The sequence below is a fragment of the Coffea arabica genome, chromosome 10e, assembly GCF_036785885.1.
Source record: "Coffea arabica cultivar ET-39 chromosome 10e, Coffea Arabica ET-39 HiFi, whole genome shotgun sequence".
Taxonomy (NCBI): Eukaryota; Viridiplantae; Streptophyta; class Magnoliopsida; order Gentianales; family Rubiaceae; genus Coffea; species Coffea arabica.
Window position 1 is genome coordinate 18,288,286 of NC_092328.1, and position 10,850 is coordinate 18,299,135.

Consider the following 10,850-nt stretch of genomic DNA (forward strand, 5'->3'; position numbering starts at 1 on the left):
TATAATCTAAGGTTTATTTTAGTTTAAATTAATCACTTTTTATGTGTTTCATAAATCATAGACTAAGGATTCTAGGTATAAGTGATCAAATAAGTTAAAATTCATATTATCTATTTACTAATCTTAAGGCTTTAAATATAGACAAGACAACTAAGCAGTATAAGTGAATGCATGTGAATTGCAAATCAATGTATTAGTGTATTGACTTTCACAACAACATATGTAAGTAAATAAGTTTTATTTTGATTTGAAATAAATTATGAGTTTGTAACTAATATAACTTATCACTAATCATTGTAATTTGTAAGTTTGTAACTAATATTACTTATTATTAATTATTGTAAATTATAAATTCATTGTAACTACTACCTAATATTACTTATTATTAATCATTGTAAATTATAAATTCATAAATTATCACTAATCATTGTACAGTCTAAGGTTTATTCTAGTTTAAATTAATCACTTTTTATATGTTCCTTAAATCATAGACTAATTCTAGGTATAAGTGATAAAATAAATGCCAATTAAACCACAAAATGATTAGAACATAAGTAATGTGTTAAATTATGACCGAATTTCATAAAATATTTTTTAATAAATGAATTCGGTTAGACCGAATTCATTACTGTTTTGGAATTTGAAATCGGTTGTGGAATGAATTCGGTTATGACCAATTCGAAATTGAAAATGGTTTAGATTTCTATAGATCAAATAACCGAATTCACCGAATTCATTGTACCGAATTACCGATTTTACACCGAATGCACACCCCTAGGACAATGTTTCCCAAACTTCAACAATTGGTATTTTCATATGAATTTTATCTAGACAGATCCCCTTTGTCAAAACTGATGGTGAAATTGATCAAATTGGGTGTGAGTGGTACTCCTTGAATGCATCCTAACTGTCTGAGAAATCTTTTCGGAGTGTATGCCATGATGCCTTGAGTTCTCAATAGCGATATAAAATCTGATGACTTGACGCGCAGAGCGGGGTTGAAACAGTCGGTCCAGTCTAGTACCCATCTAATCTTTTGATCTGGCAATACCCTCAGAAAGTCCTACCATTCTGATGCATTTTTTGGCAAATTACTTTTATCAACTCTCTTATGATGGGTAACTATCCAATTATACCCAATCAACGGTGAACCATCAGGAGCAGGCAACTGTCTCCGAAAATGTTCCATGGCCCATATATGTAAGATCCGATTTCACTCATAAAAGAACTTTGACTCCTTTTGGCAGTCGGTACAGGCAACAAAAATGTCAGCCAACACAGTTGGTACTATAGAGGTTTTTTCGATCCTTAATTCCAAAAAACAAGTCAGACAGGAGTTTAGTGATTTTGAAACTAATTTTCTTATCTTTTTTAGGAAACAAATAAATCTCTGCCATCACAAGTCCATATACCAGTTGCCTCTTACGTTCTCATGTTATCTTAGATGTAAATGAAAAATCTTTCGAATGCTTATCAAACCCGTCTTTCGTTGCGAATCTGTCAAACAAAAATTTTACATCTATACTCTAATCTGATCCTCGCACTACAGACTCTTTTAACCCAGTAAAATGGCAAAACTCGGTCTTGCCAGAAACAACCAGAAATATCACTGCTGTACCATTTACTGGTAAATTCAGAAGCCTGGCTATCTCTTCAATTATCAGATTCAGCTCCTTGTTTCCTATCCTAAATGTTGAACTGTTGGGATCTCACTGTTGAACTAAAGCCTCTACCAAATTGTGGGGATTGAAAACAACCTAAGAGGGGGGGTGAATTAGGTTATTTTAAAAATTAATCAAGTTATGGGCACTTTTTTAATCAATATGAAATTTACCTTCTTTTCTAAGTAATCACACAATGAATCAATCAATGAAGGAACAATATTACTTGAGAGAAGTAGAAGAGATATGCAATTTAAGAATCATAAGATAATAATCAATAAATAAGAAGAGAAAAATTACAAATCAATTGACTACCAAACTCCTCTTGATTTTGAAGATCAATTCACAAAGCAAATTTCTTCAAGTTAATTAAATACAACCAATCTTGTGTACAAAAGAAGACTCACTTCCTTCTTGCCCCAAGATTCACTCGGTCAAATTAGGAAATTTTACTATCTCTCAGGACAATCCTCACAGAATTATACTATTGAAGTATTCACTCACAAATGAAAAGTTTACAATAAACTTCACACCACCAAGACTACAAATCTTTTTTGGAGAGTGTTTTCTCACTAAAACTACTCTATATCTTTTGTATTTTCAGTGTGCAAAAGTTATTTGAAATTTCTGACAATGCTCTATTTATATGAGATCAAGAAAGTGCTTCATTAATGCTTCCAACGAATAGAAAGTAGCTAAAAAGTCAACTAGCCATTGGGAGTATCGAACGTCTTGTACTACCGTTGCTTGCGTCCGATAGCAGATAGAGAGTTTGAAAAATTCTATCAGACGTTCGGTACTTCCGATACTTGCGTCCGATAGCAGATAGAGAGTTTGAAGGATTATCTCAATTATATCGGACGTTCGATACTTCCGATGCTTGCATCCGATAGTAGACAGAGAGTTTCTATCAGACGTCCGGTGTTGTCTTTGTGAGCGTCCGACAGCTTTCGTCTTCCTTTTTCTTCTTTCAAATGCTCTTGTTCTTTGAATCAAATTGTTTCATGGCTAAAAGGATTTCTTAGAAAAGCTATTAGTACTATCCATTTGTTTTGTAAACATCAAAAGATAGGGAGCAAGATCAACATTCTCCCCCTTTTTGATGATGACAAAACAATTGATGAAAAGAAGAAAAATGAGTAGAAGCTCCCCCTTACTCATAGCATCTCAGAACAAAACAAATCTCCAATAACTCCCCCTTACAATAACTCTCCCTTACATACAACATCTAATCCATTATCCATTCTCCCCCTTTTTGTCATCATAGTTAAAAATCATTAAGAACACCAAAATCCAGCAAGTATCATCAGCCAAGATCCAGCATCATTAGATCAGCATTATTCTTTTCTCTCCATTTTTTTATCATAAAAATCCAGTAATATCAACTAAAATTCACTAATCATTCAAAAAATATCAAAGGAAACTCAATTCAGAGCATCATAAACATCAAAAGAAAATTACAAAAGAACATTGAAAATGCATCCTAATATGAAGTGCAAATGACCCTAGAGTGCCTAAAATGCAATCATAAAATTTTGAAAAGTCACAACATTTAAATTTCGAACCATTGTCACTTCTAATTTTAACAATATTCAAACCAAGCAGATTTTGAACTTTTACAAATAGGAAAACGAATTTTTTTTGAAAGTATCATCTTTGTGAGTAAGAAAAATCACCCAAGTGTATCTAGAATAATCATCAATGATGACTAAACAATATCTCTCACCACTCAATTTAGCAATTTGTGTAGGACCAAACAAATCAACATGTAAAAGCTCCAATAGTCTTGAGGTAGAAACACGTCATCTCCAAATGTCACTATGCCACTAGACTTTGGTTTGAGTTTGATGAATTGTAATGGATCACCGGTCATGTGTGTTGAACATTCACTGTCTATGAACCACTTTGATTCCTTAATAATGTTCACCATATTCACCTACTCAAGAGTTCAAGAACTAATATTTGGTACCCATTAATTTTTGGGTCCTTGAGAGTTAGTATCATATCTAACTATCCACATGCATTTCATACTCTTCTCATGTTCTTCCTCACATAACAATTGCTTTTCATGTGACTTTTTGACAACAAAAATTACAAATAACCAACGAGTTATTTGTATAAACAGATTTAATAAATTTTACTTGTCTTCTCTTATAAACAACAAAATCATTTGTATCAGAATTTATTTTCTTCTCATAAGTGCCAAGATGAGACTTTGTTTTATTTTCTTGAAAGCAGTTTTATTTTTTATGTTGGAGCAATTCATTTAAATTATCCATTCTTCTTTTCAAATCACCTTGTTCCTTTTTGAATATTTCGCAAAGCCTTATTTTTTTATCAAACTCATTTTGTTGATCAATCTCACCCTTTTTCAAGTAATCATTTTCAATTTTCAGCTTTTTATTTTCTTGAAAAGACGTGCATTGTCTTGAAGAAGAAAACTAATTTTGTGTTTTAATTCCTTGTTTCTAACATAAGATTCTTTCAAACTATCATGCAATTTTTCAATGAAGGATTCAAGATCGTCATCAGTTTCATCATTACTTTCAAATTGAGGGTTAGAAATTGTTATCTCATTATCTCCAATGGCCATAAAGGCCAATTGAGTAGATTCTTCTTTCTCTTCAACTTCATCATCGGAGTTGCACTCATTCCATGTGAATTAAAAGTTGTTGAATCTTGATTTTCTTTTAACTTTCCCTTCTTTTTTCTCCTTCATTGGATACTCACTCATGTAGTGTCCAAATTGGCAGCATTCATAGCATTTGTCACCTTGTCTTTTGTTGGCCTCTTACTTTCCTTTGTTTCTTGCATTGTTGAATTGATTGGAATTCGAATTGTTAGATCCTCCTTTTCTAAATCTCCTTTTGTTGAGGATTCTCTTGAAAATTTTTGTGATGAGAGCAAGATCATTGTCATCAACATCCAAATCTTCTTCATCCAAGGAAGCCGAGTCATCTTCATCTTAAGATGCTTTTAGAGCAATACTCCTTCTTACTTTTGCATTCTCTTCCTCTTGTACCTTGGTCTTAAGATTCACCTCATAAGAGGTTAGAGAATTAATAAGAGATTCAATAGACATAGAATTCAAAATTTTAACCTCTTTAATGGTAGTCATCTTACTTTTTCCACTGCTTGGACAAGGTATTCAAGATTTTTCTATTTTTCTCTCCTAATGAGTATTCTTTTCTATCACCTCTAAATCCTTAATGAGATCATTGAATCTACAATATATTTTATCAATATTTTCATGAGATTCCATCTTAAATGATTCATATTTGGTAACTAAGATAGATTTCTTTTGTTCTTTCACATTTTCACTCCCTTCATGGATTTCTCTCAATTTATTCCAGATCTCTTTAGCAGATCTATAACCTTTGATCCTAATGGATTCATTTGAATCTAAAAGCACTGTACAACACATTCATAGTCTTGGCATTCAAAGTGAGATGGGTTCTATCATCACCAGTCAACTCATTTCTGATTTTTAGTCTTGGTCTATAAGTGACTTTATCTATTATAAAGGCATCATATGGACTTTCATTAATAATAAACTACAGTTCAATATCAATAGATTGCAAGAAGATAATCATTCTTTCATTCCAATTCACATAATTTGATCCGTTAAACATTGGAGGTCTAGTGACAGATTATTCTTAAAAAAATATGACATTGTTGGTCGTCATTTTACTCCAAAGCCGTTTGAACTTAATCTCTAGGAGACCAAATTCTAATATCAATTAATAGGGATCGAAGACAACCTAAGAGAGGGTGAATTAGGTTATTTTAAAAACTAATCAAATTATGGGCACTTTTTTGCTCAATATGAAATTTACCCTCTTTTCTAAGTGATCACACAATGAATCAATCAATGAAGGAATAATATCACTTGAGAGAAGTAGAAAAGATATGCAATTTAAGAATCATAAGATAATAATCAATAAATAAGAAGAGAAAAATTGCAAATCAATTGACTACCAAACTCCTCTTGAGCTTGAAAATCAATTCATAAAGCAAGCTTCTTCAAGTTGATGAAATACAACCAATCTTGTGTACAAAGGAAGGCTCACTTCCTCATTACCCCAAGATTCACTCGGTCAAGTTAGAAAGTTTTACTATCCCTCAAGACAACCCTCACAGAATTATACTATTGAAGTATTCACTCACAAATGAAAAACTTACAATGAACTTCACACCACCAAGACTACAAATCTTCTTTGGAGAGTGTTTTTTCACTAAAACTACTCTATATCTTTTGTATCTTCAGTGTGCAAAAGTTATTTGAAATTTCTGACAATGCTCTATTTATATGAGACCAAAAAAGTGCTTCATTAATGCTTCCAACGGATAGAAAGTAGCTGAAAAGTCAACTAGCCGTTGGGAGTATCGGACGTCCTGTACTACCGTTGCTTGCGTCTGATAGCAGATAGAGAGTTTGAAGAATTCTATCAGACGTTCGGTACTTCCGATACTTGCGTCCGATAGCAGACAGAGAGTTTGAAGGATTATCTCAATTATATCGGACGTTCGATACTTCCGATGCTTGCGTCCGATAGTAGACAGAGAGTTTCTATCGGACGTCCGGTGTTGTTTTTGTGAGCGTCCGACAGCTTTCGTCTTCCTTTTTCTTCTTTCAAATGCTCTTGTTCTTTGAATCAAATTGTTTCATGGCTGAAAGAATTTCTTAGAAAAGATATTAGTACTATCCATTTGTTTTGTAAATATCAAAAGACAGGGATCAAGATCAACCCAAATACCCATCTGATTCAATATCTTTGAAATCTCCAATTGGCCCGAGATAGGAGGCAACATGATTGATTTCACTAAATGAGAGAAGCCTTGGCCATTTTCGAACCTCCATTGGAACCGCTAATAGCTGACTGATTCGTTCAGATCTGTCCATCTGAAGCATGTAATCTCGATTAAATACCTTACCTACAGGCCTCACTTCTCCAGTTTTACAAAAATTTAAACATGAATATCCCATAGAGGATTAGCTACTACCTAGGGAAAATAAGGTTGGTACATTCCTAAAATGGGATTCCCTAAATGACATTCCCTCTAGAGTTAATGCATGATGCCAGTTTATTAAACGAATAAATATGCAATACGATAACTGAAACATGATCTAAAGGTGCCCTATTTAGATGTCGGGTAAGTCTAAAATGACATGCATATATATATATATATATACACATAGTATTAATGTGATAAACTGATTAAACGTGCTATTTACAAAAGGCGGTCTGCCTTCACTAAGTACCACGCCAAGACTCTTATTTCTAAGACTTATGAATTCAATATAAGAAAATAAAACAATAGTTAGTTTAATAAACAACACATAACAGATTGGAGCAACAAAATAATACAAAAATATAAGATAAAGAAAGAGAAAGAGGGGTAGAATCCCTCCCCTCGTGTCTAGTGCTCTTAATAGGGTAGATAAAGGCTCTATCCTAGGTGATTTCTAAATGAATGTATGAGGTTGGTCTCACTAATGCATCTAGACTCGGTAAGATTTCAGATTCCCAAACCTTCAAACAAAAGGACGAAGGGTCATCAATCCCAAAACCCATAGTCATTGGCTCGAGTGATCCCCCAGACATTGCTACGTGCACGTTGTGCCACGGCCACATGTTCAGGTGTGTGACTCCCCCACTTCTCCCAAGGGCGAACCCAAGGGTATCCGCGGGATGCCATCCCAACTCTCGCCAGGATTCGGTACAAATTTAAGTCAAACTTAAAATAACCAGTCGATACTAGAAGTCGAAAATATAGAGAAAGGTCAATTCCTTACTAAACGTTCAAGTCTTACATCAAAACTACCAAAAATACCTTACATTCCCAAAATATACAGATCCCAAAAGTTGTCTAAACAAATACATTCAAAATTCTAATCAAATGAGCCATCAAGTAAGTTTCTCCAAATTCCTCCCATTTCAATTCCTGTTAAGGAAAAAACAAATCTAACGGGGTGAGCGAATGCTCGTGAGGCCAAGAAAATCATGCAAGCAGGTAAGTCAAGTAGCAATAAAGCTGGTACGAGAGGTAAAGCTATAACATTCAAGTAATTCCTGAATATTCACAAAACACATTCAGGAAGGATACTGGAGCTCTTAGGAGCTCATTTCCACTTGCTTTGCCAAATTTCAATCTAATAGTCCGCAGAACTTTACTTATTCCATTTATGAGTCTGAGTCGAATGAGAGGTACCTCCCACCCGAATCGGTGTGGTACATACTATCGCTCAGTAGTCGATAAGACATCGCTCCAATCGACTTATGTTTTGCTTATAGTTCTGAGTCGAATGAGAGGTACCTCCCACCCAAATTGGTGTGGTACATACTATCGCCCAATAGTCGATGAGACATCGCTCCAATCGACTTATGCTTTGCTTATAGTTCTGAGTCGAATGAGAGGTACCTCCCACCCAAATTGGTGTGGTACATACTATCGCCCAATAGTCGATGAGACATCACACCAATCGATTTAGAAAGGTTTATGGTTCTGAGACGACATGAGAGGTACCTCCCACGCGGATCGGCGTGGTACATACTATTCGCTCAGAACTCACGAGTTAAACATATTCATGTACAATTACCAATCATTGTTTATGGTTCTGAGTCGACATGAGAGGTACCTCCCACCCGAATCGGTATGGTACATGCTATCGCTCAGGGAACCGATTTTAGCACTGAGACGGTAGGAGAGGAACCTCCCACCCGAACCGGTGTGGTACATGCTTCCGCTCAGAACTTACGAGTTAAACGTGTTCATGTTATTCAAGCATTTGATACATCCAAACATTTAATATATTTCAGCATTTCAAGCATGAGTTATTCATTTCAAATGAGAACGAGTACGATAAAGTACACACTCGGTTCGGCATGTTTACGTATCATGTATAACACTTGTATAACTAATATCTCAATCACATAAGCATTTAACACATATTTGACACTCACCAAGTAGCAAGAACAAGTAGGTTCAATTTGAAGTTCAAGCGTCCACCGTGGGATCCTCTTGAAGGTTCTCGTGTGTGCCTGAGCAAATAATAATAGACTATCATTCAAATATCCCCACTATTGAGGAAGATCGTATCATAGTACAATCTTAGAAAAATCTCGTGAAACGAGCCTTAATTTTCCTAAATCGAGGCTCTCGAGCGGGATTTCAAAGTACAAGAGAAATTAAGTTTACATTTTGGAAATCAATGATACAACGTTCGAATAATATCGAAGCAATAAGGAGTACTTGAAAAACTCCATCTCCTTGGAATTCGGAAAATTTCTGTTTTGATACGAACCCTAGAAAAATCGTATCTCACTCTACACAAGTCCAAAATTGGGAAACTTGACACCATTGGAAATCTCTTTGAAAGTACTAAAAGTTCTTAGAAGATACTTTTCCATGAATTTAAGTGGAAGGTATTCAAAAATGGGCTTAAAGTTACTGTTTCAGGGTGCTCAGAATTGTGCTGGGGTTGGTTTTTCGCTAACTTTGGAAATTCGGTAAACTTCATACGTTGCAAACCAGCCTCCGAAATTTATAACTCAATTAGAGTTACAAGCAAAGTTTAGGACAGAACAAGCGGATCAAGAATCGGAGTTTTGAGCACCGAGATACAGTCGCTCAAAGTTGGAGGAAAAACGAAACTGTTAAGCTAGTTTCCAGATTTGAGTTCCAAACTTTGGGACTTTAGTTTGGTAGCAAAATAGACTCGGAACAGTACCAAATTTGGTATCAATGTACTACCATATAAGGGCCACTCCCTTGCCAAATTTCATAGAAAAATATGAACGGGAAGTCGGTTAACAAAACCGTTGAAATCGCAAGAAGTTCTAAGGCTAAGCTGCCTTTGAGCTTCCGGTTTGCCGTTTTCCAAACATTTGGCCAAGAAACGACTCAAACATGATTCATTCCAGTAGGTAATGTCTAAAATATACCCAATGTACATTTGATAGTGTAGACACCAAATTTTAAATAATTTTATTTTTATCCTAATTTTATTTTTATTTTTAGCAATAATTCTCTCAATTCCATGATTTTAAGTTCTTAGACTTTTAGCTTTTGTATAAGCATTTTAGTATTTTCGATAAGACTTTTTAGCATAAAATTTTGCCAAAAAAAGAGAAAATTAGGGAAAAATATGTTTTATTTCTTTTTATTAAAAAAATCGAAAATAAGAGAAAAAAAAGGAGGAAAAATCTTAGTTTTTAGTTTTATCTTTTGTTGCTAGTTTCTACATTTTATTTAAATTTAAGCTGTCATTTTGTATTTTTGTTTAATTAATTAATTGAAAAAAAAAGAGGTCCATGCATGTGGCATCAGTACGAAAGGGATTGCAGCTCCATTTGGTTTCCATTCATTTTTAATCTTTCTAGGACAACATCCATCGGATGGCCCTAGATGCCCAGAAAACCTCCACTCTCATCCTCACCTTTGAGGTGAGGGTTTGAGAGTGGTGTCTTTGGTATAAATAGAACAGAAAACACAGTCGACAGGGGAGTTTTTTGGTGACGGCTAAGGGAGGTTGAGGGAATAGAGTAAACAGCGGCCGAGAGAGAGGGGAGACAAGAAGAAAAGGAGCGGCAAAACAAAAAGGAAAAGACTAGGTCTTTGGGGGCTGGGAGAAAAACAGAAAAAAAAAGAAAGCTTCGGGCCAGGAGAGGAAGAAACCGAGAGAAGAGAGGGATGGTAAGGAGGAGCTAACGGCTGGAACAAGGAAGTTTTCTGGGCAGAAGAAAAAGGGAAAGCCAGACGGGCTGAACTGGGAGAGAAAACCACCGAAAGGAAAAAAGAAAGAAACCCGCGAGCGGGTTTTGGGCTGTGAAAGCAGGAGAGGCTAGTTGGCGGCTGGGCTGGAGAATCTGAGGGAGAGACCAAGAGAGCCGAGGGTTTTGGGGGTAGAAAAGGAAGGATAAAGAAGTGACGGCTGGACAGGAAAACAGAAGGAGCAGGAAGGGAGGCCGTGAGCTGCAAAACAAGAAGGAAAAGCAGCAGAAAATAGGAAGGTTCGGCGGAAACGAAAAGCTGAGGAGGAAAGGAACTGCAGCCGCCATTACCCCGTCAGGATCTGCCATGACCGCCCGCAAAGCTTCGCTGAGAAGGCCCTCTTACAACATCATCTCAACTTCCTAAAGCGTTCAAGGTGATGTAGTCCAATTTACTCTTGCCATTTCAGTCTGA